This window comes from Halichoerus grypus, chromosome 11, assembly GCF_964656455.1.
Source record: "Halichoerus grypus chromosome 11, mHalGry1.hap1.1, whole genome shotgun sequence".
In the NCBI taxonomy this organism is placed as follows: domain Eukaryota; kingdom Metazoa; phylum Chordata; class Mammalia; order Carnivora; family Phocidae; genus Halichoerus; species Halichoerus grypus.
Window position 1 is genome coordinate 4,081,050 of NC_135722.1, and position 16,028 is coordinate 4,097,077.

At 47.6% G+C, this 16,028-nt stretch overlaps 1 long non-coding RNA gene across 1 annotated transcript; it reads left to right on the forward strand.

Moving 5' to 3' along the window:
• Window positions 1-4,408: 4,408 nt before the first annotated feature.
• On the forward strand, window positions 4,409-8,118 carry LOC118540430 (uncharacterized). The gene is made up of 2 exons (XR_004919631.2): window positions 4,409-4,636; window positions 6,863-8,118. It is a non-coding gene; the product is annotated as an uncharacterized LOC118540430 (long non-coding RNA).
• The last annotated feature ends 7,910 nt before the right edge of the window (window positions 8,119-16,028 follow it).

Sequence of the window (16,028 nt, forward strand, 5' to 3'; positions counted from 1 at the left end):
GGGACGGCTGGAGTCCTGTCCTTCCCGGGCCGTCATGCTGCCATCACCCCCGAGGCCGCATGCATGCTGTCCACGGCCCAGCCCAGTGTCCCCAGGACGGGTGTGGGCCCCAGGAGATCGGGGTCCTGCCCCGGCTCAGCCAACGCGTCCCAGGTGCCCTGGTCTGTGCTGTGCCTTCATAGTGCGTGTTTCTCTCCCAGCGCAGAGGGCCTGCCCTGCTCGGCTTTGTGCGTGACACCCACTGTGTGTGTTTGCTGGAGCTGCCACACACCAGGTCCCACACAGCAGAGACTCACTGTCCCCCGTCCCGGAGGCCGACGCCCGGGATGCAGACGCGGGCGGGGCGGGTCCTCCCGAGGCCTCGCTCCTCGTGTGTGGACGGCCGTGCTCTCCCTGGGTCCTCACGGGGTCATCCCTCCGTGCGGGTCTGTGTCCTGATCCCCTCTTCTTACAAGACCCCAATCACATGGGATCAGGGCCACCCCGGTGACCTCATGTTACCTTAATCACCTCTCCAAAGTCCCCATCTCCAGATACGGTCACATCCTGGGGTGCTGGGGGTCAGGCCTCCAACACAGGAATTTGGGGGACACAGCTCATCACTTGTTCATTTATTCCACAGACACTGATCGAGTGCCCTCTGAGGGCAGGGAGGTGGTGAGCACAGTGATGGACAAGATGACCCCTTTCCTCAAGGGGCTTCCAGAGTAGGAAGCCAGAGAGGATGACCCGAAAGAGACAGGGAAACAAACAACCTAAAGGTTACGGGTCCGGGATCATCCTTGACTTCTTTCTTCTCTTACCTCCCACTTCCGGGTGTGAATCCAGCAAGTCCTGTCTCTAGAAGCTGACGGCCTCTCGACACAGCCCCGCCTGGTACCACAGCGTCTGCAGCCTGGCCTTGCCTCTGTGCCCACCCCCACCCCCCTCAGGCCCTTCTCCGCACAGCACCTGGGGATCCTAACCCATCCTCACCAGACCCTGCTGCTTCCTGCTCCAAACCCACCTGTAGCTCCTCATTTCCACCAGAGCAAACACACAAGTCCCCCCATGGGGTGGCTGCCATCACCCATCTGTCCTGGCCCCCCACTCCTCACCAGCACCCAGCCTCCCTGCTCCCTCTCGAAACTACAAATATGCTCCTGCCCCAGGGCCTTTGCACTGGGGCGCTCTTTCCTCAGACATGCATGGGGCCCTTCCCCTCACCTTTTTTAAGTCTTAAGGAAGGTCACCCTTGACCATTTCATTCAAATTGTCCTCCTGACCCTCTTGATCCCCTTCCCACCCCCCTCTGTTTTCCTCCCTAACCTGCAGATCATGCAGATCCTGTTTATTTTGCTTGTTGTCTTTCTGTCTCTAGGGCAGAAAGGTTCATCTGTTTTCTTCACTGCTGAGGCCCGGCACCTGCTACAATGTCTGCTACTCAATCACCAGTTAGCCGTGAATGTGTCTGAATTGTTGTGTTTTTCCTCAATGGCTGGCAAACATTTTCTTTAAAGATTTTTTTTTATTATTCATTTGAGACAGAGAGATACGAGAGAGAGAGAGCATGAGGGAGAGGGAGAAGCAGGGTCCCCACTGAGCAGGGAGCCTGATGTGGGGCTCGATCCCAGGACCCCGGGATCATGACCTGAGCCGAAGGCAGAGGCCTGACGACTGAGCCACCCAGGCGCCCTGGCAAACATTTTCTGTGAGGAGCCAGATAGTAAATATTTTCGGCTGTGTGTGCCCTACTGTCTGTCGCAACCACCCAGTCTGCCAGTGAAAAGCAAAGCGGTCAGCGGCAGCGTGGATGGGAATGGGCATGGCTGTGTTCCAATAAAACTTTATTTATAAAAGCAGGCAGCGGGCCAGAATGGGCTATGGGCTGCAGTTTGCAGACCCCTGGTTTATCTAGGGAGCCTGACGGACTCCCTCTCTCCACACACTCCCTCTCCAGCACCCTCTCCCGGCCTGGGCAGGTGCAGGGAGCTTATGCACCCCCCATGTCTGTGCCATCCATAAACTTCCAAGGCCAGCAGGGCATTTGAAGCCTCTTGAGTCCCCAGGGAGGGGGCCTGTTAGGAATGGTTCCCCCCACTTTGCAAATGGCAAAGGTGAGGCTCAGAGGCTCACAGAGCCCACAGCTGGAAGGTGTGGAGCCCTGTCTCACTCCCCTCCCTCCTTTACCTTCCCTTCCAACCCACGTGTGCCAACGGATGCTCCCCAAACACCTGCCCTTTCCTCCCCTGGAATTCCACGCGAGTCCAAGTCCCCAGACACGGTCCCACGGGAGACCCAGGAACGTGGAGAAGGGAATGAACGCCTTCGCGGAGGAAATTCCTCCTTTCCTAGCGGAGCTGAGACTGCTCATCCCGTGACCAGGCAGTTCTGCCCCAAACCCTCGCCCACACTCCCACGGAGACGGTCCCTGCAGCAGGTCTCGCGGCAAGCGTGCAGACACCGTGCGCGTCCATCCGGAGCACGGTGCTGTCTGCGCGCGGTGACAGACGGAGGAGCCGGGAACGGACAGGGGATGCGCGCCTGTAGGGCTGACCCAGCACGGAGGAGGAGACGGGGCTTCTCGTGCAGCGGGCATCCTGGGTGGGATCCTGGGACAGAAGCATGAAACGGGAGCAAAGCCTGAGAGTTAGGTAGTGAACCGGTGTGAACCTTTTCCTGCGGGTGGGCAGGTGGTCCTCCAGCCCCTGCACCTTCGCCCAGGGCTTTCTTTGCTGCACCCGGCCCCTCGTGTGTGTTCTCCTGCCCCTGCCTTGATCTTTGCTGCTGAACAAGGTGAACTTGTCCCCCACCCCAGGGGCTGAGAAGGGGGCCCACGGGTGGGGGTGTGGCCACTGGGCTCTGCCCCAAGAAGGCACGTGAGGGACTGAGGTGTGCGGAGGGTGTGGGGAAGCAGAGGGCCTTTCGAACCCTGTTTTCCCTCTTATCAAACCTGAGAAATGCGGAAAAATTTAAAAACAAATGAGAAAAATAACCAGACACCACCCACCCCCATCACCCCGAGTTACTCGGACCCTGAGTTTTCTTCCATTTCCTCCATTTCCTGGAAGAGCAACAAGGATGTGGAGGTGGATAATCTGACCAAAGGCTTGGCCAGAGTGGTGTGCAAGCTTCTGGGTTCCCAGGCGAGGTAACCTCCCAGCCCCTGGGGCAGTGGGCAGATCGGGCTCCCGCACCCTCCTCCTGAGCTAGAAACCCCAGCTCCATGTGGGATTCTCAATTCCAACGTCTGTCCCCTGTGGGACGGGAGCCTCGTCTCTGGCCCCTTCGTGCTGTTAGAACCCAGGCCTCTGGGTCTCTCCATTCCTGCCTCGAGGGGATATCCTTTGTTTTCTCGCGCCCCCCCCAGCTCTGCTCTTATAGGATGTGTGTTATCATTCACGGGATTCTGAACACCCCATCGAGAGGGCTTGGCGCTAGTCTCTGCTTCCATATGGCTGAAAGCAGACAATGTTCATTTACTGTTCGCTGTCCCCTCGTGAGGTCGACACCACCATCACCCCTATATTTATAGAGAAGGAAACTGAGGAACAGGGAGGTGGGGGACTCATCTCGAAGTCCACAGCTAGCAGAGGGACAAGAGGCCAGGACTCAAACCCAGCCGTCTAACTCCAGAGCCCAGGATTTTTCCACTGGGCTTACTGCTCCCAGCGGCCCCGGGTGCCAGGAAGGCTGTCAAATAAAATAAAGGACACAGTGAGGTGTGGCCGTGTCAGCATGGGAGAGGAAGAGGAAAACCCATCTCATATTTCTGGGAGCCATGCTTAAGAAAAAAGTAGCATACGCTTTCTCCAATTCTCCATCCAATGCAGTATTGGGGGCACACTAAAAATTATTTGTTGTTTATCTGAATTCAGATTTAACGGGTTATCCTGTATTTTTATTTGCTAAATCGGGCAGCCGTGCTGGCTAGTTGAGGTTGGGAGCTACAGAGCTGTTTCCCAGATAGGCCCTCCCGGACATGACATCTCAAGGCTTGGTGGCTGAGCTCTCTCCATCCGTCTGGTTGAGGAGCTGGGTCTCGTCACCCACAGGCTGCCTGCCCTCCCCTTGCAGGTCTGCAGGCTGTTGTCCCTGCCTAACTTGAACCTAAGCGTCCCCAGGTCCCCGTGAAGGCTCCTGCTCATGGTTACTCCCTGGAGAGGGCAGGATCTCAGCATCAGCTTCATCCAAGGGGCACACGCCTCCCAGCCCTGTGAGGGGAAGGACCCAGGGTGGGGTAGGGAGTGGGGTGAGCCTCAGCTCTGGGCACATCCGCTGTTCTGCCCTGGTTACCCACACCACCAAAGCCAGGGCTATGTGTGTGGGGGGGTGCTAACTGGGACAGCCTTCCTGAGGGCAATTTCTCAATTCATGTCCAAATGTCAAAAGAGTATCCCCTTTGACTCAGCATTTCTACTTCTGGGAACTTATGCGAAGGAAATGTTCCAACCGGTACAAAGATGATGGTTCAGGGGTATTCATCCCAGTGTGGGTTATAATACCTGGAAATGGCAGCAGCCTGAGCATCTCTCGATCCTGGTGGAATCATCAAGCATCTGTGTGATGTAACTGCAGGCCATCTTTAAGAACAATCTTGTGGATCTCTGTCTGTGGATGTGGGAAGGAACTTGCCATCTGCATTTGAATTAAAAAGGTAAGGAACACAAGAGCAAACTTCCTGCTTTCCTATGTATGTGAGACTCTGTGTGTGTGTGTGTGTGTGTGTGTGTGTGTGTGTGTGTGTGTTCTAACCCTGGAGGAATGAGAAGGAAGCGTGTTCAGCGAGATGACAAATACAGTATGGCAGGACTGCTGGCTTTCCCCCAATATGCATTCTCCCTTCATCTTTAGTAGCAGAACCCACAATTTTTAGCTGAGCATACGGCTCACTTAATAAAAACCATATATCTGAGCTTCTCTTGCAGATAAATGTGGCCATGTTACCAATGGGAGATAAAAAAAAAAAAGAAAGAAATGACATATTGCACGTGGCATGCACCTTCTTCATCCTTTCTTCCATCCTGCTCGCTGGAACGTAGAGGTGATGGCTGGAGCTCCAGCTGCCATCTTGGACCAAAGGGTCACAGGAGGATCATGCATCCAGGGTGATGGCTCAGGGAACAGTAAGGGGCCTCAATCTTTGAAGGCTTTGTAAGATAGGACCACCTCCCATCCCGCTCCTAGACTTAAAGAGAAACCAATTTCTATCTTGTTGAAACCACTGCTGTTTGGGGCGGGGGTTGTCTCTTAGTCAGCCGAACCCAACCCTGACCACTCCAAGTAGTTTCTTTAGCTGGCAAGATCTCTAGGGATTTAAATTCTCTTTTTAAATTGTTTTTTGTTCCTTTTAAGTTTGTGCCTTGAACATTTATGCATCATTTTTGTGGGGTTTTAAAAAGAACTTCATTTTGGGGGCACCTGGGTGGCTCAGTTGTTGAGCGTCTGCCTTCAGCTCAGGTCATGGTCCCGGGGCCTGCTCAGCGGGAAGCTTGCTTCTCCCTCTCCCACTCCCGCTGCTTGTGTTTCCTCTCTCGCTGTGTCTCTCTCTGTCAAATAAATAAATAAAATTTTTTTAAAAAAACTTCATTTTGGAGGAAATAAGGAAGAAATAAAGCTGACATGTCCACTTATGATGCACCAAGCAGTGTCCTAAAACCTTTCCACGAACATCTTATTTAGTTCTTGCAACAGCCCTACGGGGTGCGTCATTAACCGCAGCTCACAGAAGAGAACGTGACATGGGAGAGAGCTTGAGTCGTTTGTCCCTGTGCCTCAGCACATCAGTGGCAGGACGCCGGCAGCCTGACCATGGAATCCACGACTGTGAGCATGACTCCACCTGCCACTGAGACCCCCCAGCCTCAGAGGCTATGCCACTCCCACCCCACCTTCTCCTCTCCCACCGTCTAAGGCTCCTACCTGGAGCTGCCCTGGAGGGCCCCTGGGCTGACCCTGCTGTGGCTGCCGAGGCTCAGGGGCTGGGGCGTGAACGTTTGTGGTACTCTTTCTTCTCTCCACTCATTCCACAAGCAGTCATGAGTGCCCACCAGCGGCCTGGCTCTGTGCCTGGTGACCCTAGCCCAGGAAATCAGAGACACCTGCCCTGGGAAGTGACCCATGATCTGGGATCTGAGGCCAGAATAGGAGTCACCTGAGTGAAGTTGGGGGCTGGAGTGGGAATGCTAACCAGAGACGATGGGGTGTGCAAAGGCCCTGTGGCAGGAAGAACTGGCTGGGCACACCCACATGCATCCTGTCATTCCATGCCCACCACAGCCTTCCTTCCCCTGGCCCATTGGCTCTGCAGATGATTGAAGGTGAGAGAAACAGCAAAGGGGGCTCCTGATGTTATTGTCCTTCATCTTGGCCACCATAGATGGCAAGGGCCCTGCCTCAAACCCTCTGTCCTGCTAGGGCCGAGAGCTCCCCAGAAGGGGACCCAATTCCTGCCTTTGAGATGTCAGATTGAGCCCATTTTGGGGGTCTTGGGCATGACCTAGACCCCCTTCGGCTTGAGTGCCACTAAATCCAGATTCCTATTTTAAAATATCACTCAGTAGGTCACCCCTATCTTGTTCCAATTCAACTCTACCAACAAATACATCATCCTTCTAATGGATCTGTGCTGTCCAGACTTGCTGAAATGCTCTGACCCATGCTCTCCCTCTGCATCCCTCACAAGCTCCCTATTGCCTTCAGTCTGAACTGCAGGCCTCTGTTGCCTCAGAGGGTTGGAGCAGGGCAGTCGTCCCACGCGCGGCCTCTCCTGTCAGGTTTCCCTGAATCTCAGATGTCCACCAGCCCCCAAGGGAGGGGGCGAGACTCTCGGTCTATGCACTCAGCAACAGTTTCAAAAGAGTTTGTTTTACTTTCAAAACAGATTGTATCGAGCGTCCGAATGACCAGTGAGAGTGGAGCCAGAGCAGCGGGAAGAGCTATGACCACTGGGCACGCCGAGTCAACCTCACGGATGGACAGTGCTCGCAGGAGCTTGGCTGGGTCCCCAGCAGCAGGTAGCGCTCCTGGTCGGGCCATCCCAGCTGAGGGCAGCAGAGGCTGAGTCTCTGGGCTCCCAGTGGGTTCCACTCATCCTGGGCCGTTGCTGTGGAAGCAGGGATGACTCACTCAGTGCCCGGACTGCACTCCACCCTCGGGGGCTCTCTTGGGCAGACCTCCTCACTCCGTCCTCCCAACTCCCAGCGCGGGGTTCTCGGGGCAGTTCCTGTGTCTTGAGGGCATACATACCCTCAACCACGAATCTCCCAAGCAATCCTCGATACTATTACTTTACAAATGAGGGAGCTGATTGGCGACGTGCCTGGAGCCCAATATCCCTTCCTTCCTCCCCATTCTGCGGCAGTCAAGTAACGGCATGCTGACCTGGGCACGCGACCTGTATTTCCCAGACTCCCTTGCAACAAGTCATGGCCCTAAATAAGTTCTGACCAAGACAATGTGAAGAAGTGTGTCCTCCCCTTCTCTTTCCCCATCTGGGACTCGAGGTGGAAGCTACTTGCTGAAGACAGCTGAGCAGAGGGGGTAAGGGAGCCCACATAGCCCCAGGCTGCTTACCGGCCTTTGGGGAGAAATTAATTTTGAGATCAAGCCACTGTATGTTCTGGCCTTCTTGTTATGCAGCTGTATACTGACTAATACAGCGTTGCTGAGGCTTCGTGCTGGGGCACTCACATCTTTCAACACCATGCAGTCCACTTTTGGTTTTGTGACTTTGGCAGACGGACCCTGAGGTGTCTTGCCAAGAAAGTGAGCATGCTACAAGCTGCCACGCACCATGACTTGGCTGGCTCTGGGCTCTCTGTACCCAGCCCAGCACCTGGCCCAAGGCAGGTGACTGGCATGGCCTGGGAGCCCCAGAGTGTGGACCTGAGGAAAGAGACCAACATTTATTGGGTGCTGAGAGATGCAGGCTGCTGGGCCAGGCACCTCTCTGTGTGGTCTTGATTCATTTTTTTATTTTATCATGTATGATCTTTTATGTATTCATTGATTTATTTACACACAAGGGGTAGGACCCTGGGCCAGGCACTTTCTAAATTGTCTACATTCTTTGATCTTTGACAACTTTACTGTGGTATAACTCACATACCCTATAATGTACCCATTTGAAGTGTGCAATTCAGGGGTGTCTAGTAAATTCAGAGCCGTGCATCCATCATCACAGCCAACGTCAGAACATTTTCATGACCACCAAAGAAACTATACCCTCCTTAGGCCCACCCCCAAGACCTCCCAGTTTCCCACACTCTCCCACCCCCTGGCAACCACGTGTCTCCTTCCTGGCTCTGTGGATTTGCCTATCTGGACATTCCATATAAGTGGAATCACACAGTATGTGGTCCTCTCATCCGACAGAATGTGTCCTAGGCTTGTCCTTGTTGTAGCATGTATCAGGATCAGGAAATCGTTGCTTTTTAGAGCTGAACAATATTCTCTTGGTTGGATACACCACATTTTCTCTATCCATTTGTCAGTTGGTTTACGTTCAGGTTGTTTTCACTCCCTGGCTGTTATGAGCATTTACACACACACTTTCGTATGGATATATGTTTTCACTTCTCTTGGGTCTGTCTCCAGGTGTGGAATTGCTGGGTCCTATGGCAGCTCTAAGTCTAGCCAATTAGATTTATTTTTGCACCAAGACTGTGAAAGTGGTGGTGTGGAGGAGGAGGTCAGACCAGCTTGGGCTTTGGTTCTGACTCCACCATTCCCAGGCTAGGTGGCCCTGGCCATGACCCTGGGCAGCTCTGAGTCTGCCTTTACTCATCAGTGACATGGGGGGAGGGTGACAACTGCCATGTTGCAGAGGGGTTCTGTGGTTATGACCTGGCACACGGGGATGCTAACTGAAGGCCAATCCTTCTCTTAAGGATGAGAAAGGGCAGGGGGGACAGGACAGAAAGAGGCATCAAGATTCACACACACCCCACCGTTCAACATTAACCTGAAGTTTGCCTCTTTATCCCCATGGGCCTGGCCTAGTGATGTGCAGAGCTGCCCACTGGCCCCTGCCTCCCCATCTCAACCCCAACCCTCTACCGTGTGGCCCTGGGTTACTTATTGGGGGGCCATAGAGTCTTCAACTCTCTCCCATGCCCATGACAGTGGCTGGGCCTGGCCTGCAACAGCCCTGGGTTCTCTCCGAGGGGAGCAGCTGAGCCCCGCCCATCAGGGACTCTGTCCTGCCCCCACCCCCAGCTCACCCGCCCCTCTCCGTGATTCCAACTGACCTTAGCCCCGCTGCGACATTGGAAGGGACGTCGGCCTGTGTGGGTGGCAATTGGTATGTGGACCCAAGGTCTTCGGCACCTCTCAAAGGCCTGCGTGGCCCCTGGACACCTCTGGTGGCCCTGCCCCAATCTGGCTACCTCAAGCATAACCATGATCAGCACTGCCATGCACCTCACCTAGGTCATCCAACGTCATCCCCACTTGGATCCTGTGAGGCAGGTACTATCATTATTCCCACTTTGCAGATGGGGAAACCAGGCACAAGAAGGGGAGGAAATCTTCTCTGGGTTCCACGTGGGAGAACTCAAACCCCAGGTTGGCCTTCACCACTCACAGCACCTCCCAGGACCAGAACCCCAAGCACCTTGGGGACCCCACAGCTGGGATGGGCCCCTCACGAGGTTCTGGGCACCTGCAGACCAGCTGATCACCCCACCATCCCAGACAGCCCTGGGGAAAGAGAGCCCCACGGAGCCCAGACAGCACCCAGGCATCTGGGCAGTGCCTGTGGCCTCACCCTCCAGCCCTGGCATTCTGGCACTGCCCTTTGCTAGGGGAATGGCAGGGCAAGCTAAAGGTCTATGCACAGAGGACAAGGCCCAGGGAGCCCCAGGACAGTGGGGCCCCCAAGACTGCAATGAGAATGGTGCCCTTAGAGTTGTGCAGTGCACAACCTGCACACCCACAGTGGTGGCCTGGACAGGACCCAGGACTGACAGGAGGGCAGATGGGCTAGGAGACCCTCATAAGCCCTGTGGGCTTGCACACCAGCCGCTGGAGAGAAGTGTTGCTTCTTGATGCTCTGAGGGCTTTATGCCCCCACTGGGTTGGCCAGAAGCTGGAACTAAGGAGGGGCACAGGCTAACAGGGAGATGCCCCCCACTATTCCCTTCTCTGATACTCAAGGTGAGGTGGGTTGTAAAGTATCACTATGATAATTGTAATTAGCCTTAGAAAGATTAGGTATATATACTACAGTTCCTAGAGTAACCACATGCACAGAAAGAAATACAGCCAGAAAGCCAATAGGTCAATGAAAATGGAATATTTTAAAATTTCAAATAATCCAAAGGCCTGCAGAGAAAGAACAAAGAAACAAAAAATAGAATGTACCAGTGTTCATCATTAATATTCTAAAAATACCAATTAAAAGTAAGAGATTGACAGTAATGGATAAAAACAGCAAGACCCAATAATGTGCTGCCTACAAGAGATTCATTTTAAATATAAAGACACAGATAGGTTGAAAGTAATTAAGTTGAAAAAGATACAGCATGAAAATAATAAGCATCAGGTAGCTGGGTGTTTATAATAATATTAATTAAGATTTATATTAATAATAGACTTCAAGGCAGAAAGTATTATCAGAGATAAAGGAGACATTTGTTATAATAGAGGGGATGATTAACCAGGAGGATGTAACAATTATCGATTTTTATGTGCCTAATAATAAGGCCTCAAAAGGCATGAAGCAAAATTGACAGGATCAAGGGAAGAAATAAACAATTTCACAATCATAAAAGGGAGATTTTAATACCCCTCCCTCAGCAATCAATAGAACAAATATACAAAAAAAAAAAAAAAATCAGTAAAGACATGGAAGGTACAAACAACACTATTAGTCACTTTGATCTAATAACATTTATGGAACACTACACCCGTAACTGAAAAGTACATATTCTTTTCAAGGGCACTTTCGTCAAGATAAACCATACGCTGGGCCATAAGTTAAGTCTCAGCAAAATTTAAAGGATAGAAATCACACAGAGTGTGTTCTCTGGCAACAACTGAATCTCATTAGAAATTAATAATGAGACATCTAGGAAAATCCCAAGTATCTATAAATGATTCATGAATCTACAAATGACTCATGAATTAAGAATGAAATCACAAGAGAAATTAGAAAATAATTTGAATTAAATGATAAGGGAAATATATCAAAATCTGTGGGATGTAGCAAAAGCAGTGGTTACAGGGAAACTTAGAACTTTAAACACTTACCTTAGAAAACAAGAGCAATCTAAAATCAGTTACCCAAAGATGCACCTTGGGTAGCTAGAAAAAGAAGAGCAAAGTAAATCCAAATGAAGAAGGAAGGAAATAATAACAAGAAGAGTAGGAAACAATAAAATAGAAAACAGACAGCCAAAAGAGGGGAAAAAAGCCAAAAACTAATTCTTTGAGAAGATCAACAAAATTCATGAACTCCTAGCCAGACTGCTGAAGTAAATAAGAGAGAGGAAGAGAGAGAGAGACAGAGGGGGAATACAGATATCAGTACCAAAACCGGAAATTGAAAGAATATTATTACCACAGATCCTACAGACTCTTAAAGGGTATCACTTCTTTATACCAACAAATTCAGCAACTTAAATGAGCAAATTTGTAGAAAAACCAAACTTAACCAATTGATACTAGAGGAAACATCGCCCAAATCATTTTTTTTTTTTTTTTAAGATTTTATTTATTTATTTGGCAGAGAGATAGACAGAAGAGCACAAGCAGAGGGAGTGGTAGAGGGAGAGGGAGAAGCAGGCTCTGCACTGAGCAGGGAACCCGATGCGGGACTCGATCCCAGGACCCTGAGATCATGACCTGAGCCGAAGGCAGACGCTCAACCGTCTGAGCCACCCAGGCGCCCCGCCCAAATCATTTTATAAGACCAGCACAATCCTAATACAAAAATTTGACAAACACATTTTTTAAAAATAAAATTGTAGACCAACATTCCTCAGGAATACAGACACAAAAATCCTTTTAAAATATTAGTAAGTCAAATCCCACAATATAAAAAAATAATAGTGCATCAAGACTAAGTAGGGTTTAATCTAAGAATGCAAAGTTGACTAAATATTTGAAATATAATTCATAATATTAACCACGTAAAGGAGGTAAATCTCATAAATTTTTAAAAAGCTATAGAAAAAGCATATGATCAAATTTTATGCCCATTCATGATAAAACAACTTCAACAAACTAGGGTAGTAGGGAAACTCCTCAAATGGATAAAAAATATCTACAAAAACCCTATGGCCAACAATATAATTAATGGTGAGCCTGGAATTTCTTTTCCTTAAGATCAAGAAAAAGCTAAAGTTTTCCACTTTCGGAATGTCTGCTCAACATCATACTGGCAGTCCTAGCCACTGCAATAAGGGAGGAAAAACCTATAAAAGGACTAAAAATTATAATTAAAGAAATAAAACTGTTCCTAGTTGCCACCGATGTGATTACACAGACAATCCCAGGGAACCTACCAAACAACCACTAAAACTAACAGCAGCAAACAGTTGGTAAACAAAATTTTTGAAAAAATCTACTTAGAACAGCAAGCCTCCCTCAAAAAAACCCAAAAAAAACCAAACTTAGAAATAATCTAACAAAAGGCAACCAAGACCCCATACTGAAAATTACAAAACATTGTTGAGAGAAATTTAAGAAGGCCTAACAGAATAGAGAGCCCAGAAATACACCCATGCATCTATCTTAGTTAATTCATGACACAGGAGTCAAGAACATACAATAGGGAAAGGACAGTCTCTTCAACAAATGGTGTTGAGAAAACCGGACAGACAGGTGGAAAAGAATGAAACAGGACCACTATCTCACATCATACACAAAAATTAACTCAAAATGGATTAAAGACTTGAACACAAGACCTGAAACCATGAAACTCTGAGAAGAAAATAGGTGGTAAGCTCCTTGACATGGGTCTTGATGATGATCTTTTGAATCTGACACCAGAAGCAAGAGCAACAAAAGCAAAAAAACAAGTGCGACTACATCAAACTAAAAAGCTGCACAGCAAAGAAAACCATCAACAGAATGAAAAGGCAACCTACTGAATGGGAGAAAATATTTGCAAATCATATACCTTCTAAGAGGTTAATATCTGAAATATATAAAGAACTTATACAATTCGATAGCAAAAAAAAAAAAAAAAAAAGCAATTCAGTTTTTAAAATGAGCAGAAGATCTGAATAGACATTTTTCCAAAGAAGACATACAAATGGCCAACAGGTACATGAAAAGATGCTCAACATCACTAAGCACCAGGAAAATGAAAATCAAACCCACTATGAGATATCTCTTCACAATCATCACAATGGCTAGTATCGAAAAGACAAGAAATAACAAGTGTTGGCAAGGATGTGAAAGAAAGGAAACCCCTGTGAGCTGGTGGTGGGAATGTAAATTGGTGCACCACTATGGAAAACAGTATGGAGGTTCCTCAAAAAAATTAAAACTAGAACTACCATATGATCTAGCAATTCCACTTATGGGTATTTATCTGAAGAAAATGAAGACACTAACTCAAAAAGATATCTGCACCCCCATGTTCATTGCAGTATTATTTACAATAGCCAAGATATGGAAACAAACTAAGTGTCCATCAATGGGCAAATGGATATATATGTGGGCACACACACACAAACACATGCACCCACACACAATAGAATGTCACTCAGCCATAGAAAAGAATGAAATTTTGCCATTTGTGACAGACAACACAGATGGACTTAGAAGGCATTATGCTAAGTGAAATAAGTCAGACAGAGAGAAGGACAAATACTGTATGATCTCACTTATATGTGGAATCTAAAAAAACAAAACCAAAAAAACCAAGCTTGTAGATATAGAGAACAAATGGGTGGTTGCCAGAGGTGGGGGTTGGGGGTGAGCAAAGTGGGTGAAGGGAGTCAAAAGGTACAAACTTCCAGTTATAAAGTAAGCCACAGGGAGGTCACGGACAGCATGGTGACAATAGTTAATAATACTGTATTTCATATGTGAAAGTTGCCAAGGGAGTAAATCTTAAGAGCACTCACCACAAGAAAAAAAAATTTGTAACTACTTGAGGTGACAGATGTTATTAGACTTATTGTGGTGATCATTTCTCAAAGTATACAAATATCAAATCACTTTTTTTAAAAAAAGAAAAAGACCTAAATAAATGAAGAGATATACCATGTTCATAGATTGGAAGACCCAATATTAAGATGGCAATTGTTCTCAAACTTATGTACACATTCAATACATTCTAGTAAAAATTTACAGGTTAATCCAAAATTTACATAGAAATGTAAAGACCTAGAATGAACAAAAAAATTTTATGAAAGAATGACAAAATTGGAGAAATTCTCTGATTTCAAAATTACTTGATAAGCTACTGTGATTGAGATGGTTCAGTGTCAGTGTAAGGACAGACACATGGATCAATGAAACAGAATGGAGTTCAGAAATTTATCCACATATATGTGCTTGATTGATTTTTGACAAAAGTGCCATGGCAATTCAGAGAAGGGGAACAGCAAGTCCTCAAAAAATGGTTTGGATCAACTGATTTCAAAGTATGAGATTTCTAGGTGAAAGCAGAAGAGAAGAGAAAATCTTTGTGACTTGGGGTAGGCCAAGATTTTCTAATAAACATGGAAAACGCAAACCATGTAAGGAAAAAATTGATAAATGAGTCTTTAAGATTTTTCTACTTTTTGAAAGACACCAGTAAGAAAATGAAAAGGCAAATGACAGACCAGGAGATATATTTATAACACATATGTCAGACAAAGGATTCATATCCAAATATATGCATATTTCCAAGAGCCCTAAGAAAGCAAGCCAATAAAAGTGAGCAAAAGATTTGAATACATATTGCATTAAAGAAGATAAACAAATGGCCACATGATGAAATCATCAACATCATTAGCCATTCTAGACATGTGGGTGAAAATGACAGTGAGCTACCACCGCATGTCCATTAGGATGACTAATGTCAAAAAAAAAAAAAAAAAAACTAAGCACATCAAGTTTGGGCATGGATATAAATCTACCAGAACTCTCATTTATGCTGGTGGGAGTTTAAGATGGTACAATCACTTTGGGGGAAAGGTTTGGCATTTCCTTCAAAAGTTAAACATATACATACTGTGTGACCCACGTATTCTACTCTTAGATATTTACTGAAGAGAAAGGGAAACCCATGTCCACACAGAGGTTTGTACAGAAATCTTCAGAGCAGCTTTATTTGTAATAGCCTAAACCTGGAAACAACCCAAATGTCCATCAGTGAGTGAATGCACAACAAATGTGACGCACCCTCACAATGGAATACCATTCAGCAACAAACAAGAGTGGATTGTTGTCATGCATGATAACATGGATGAACTTCACAATAATCACGCTAAGTGAGAGAAGCTGGACCAAAAGAAAGAGGATGTACTCTGTGATTCTATTTGTGTAAAATTATAGAAAATGCCAACGAATCTATAGTGAAAGAAAGTGCATCAGCGGGGACACGGGTGGAGAGAGGCGGATTACCGGGGCACAGGGAATGTGGTGGATGTGTTCATGACCTTGCTTGAGTCCCTGGCTTCACATGTGTTTACATATGTCAAACTCATGAAATTGAACACTTAGATGGGGACAGTTTATTGTACATCCATTATAGAACTGCAATAAAATTAAAGTAAAAATTCATTGAGCCATATACACTTATATTTATCCTAAGTTATACTTCAATTAAAAAGTAAATAAAAATTAAAAATGCATACTTGAGTATGTGATCCCCATCCCCCTGAGCTCTCTCTGCTGCCCCCCAAATTAATCCTTCAGTGACTCCTATTGCGTTTGGTAGAAATCCATACCCCGCCACCCTTAGTGGGCAGCTTCCATTTCCTCAAAACGCTGTCCTTTGTCACTCCAGGACCTCCTCATTTGAATATGTGGAAGTCCACTGTGTTTGCATGTTAGGGCTTCTGCAACAAAGTCCCACAGATTTCATGACCTAAGCCACAGAA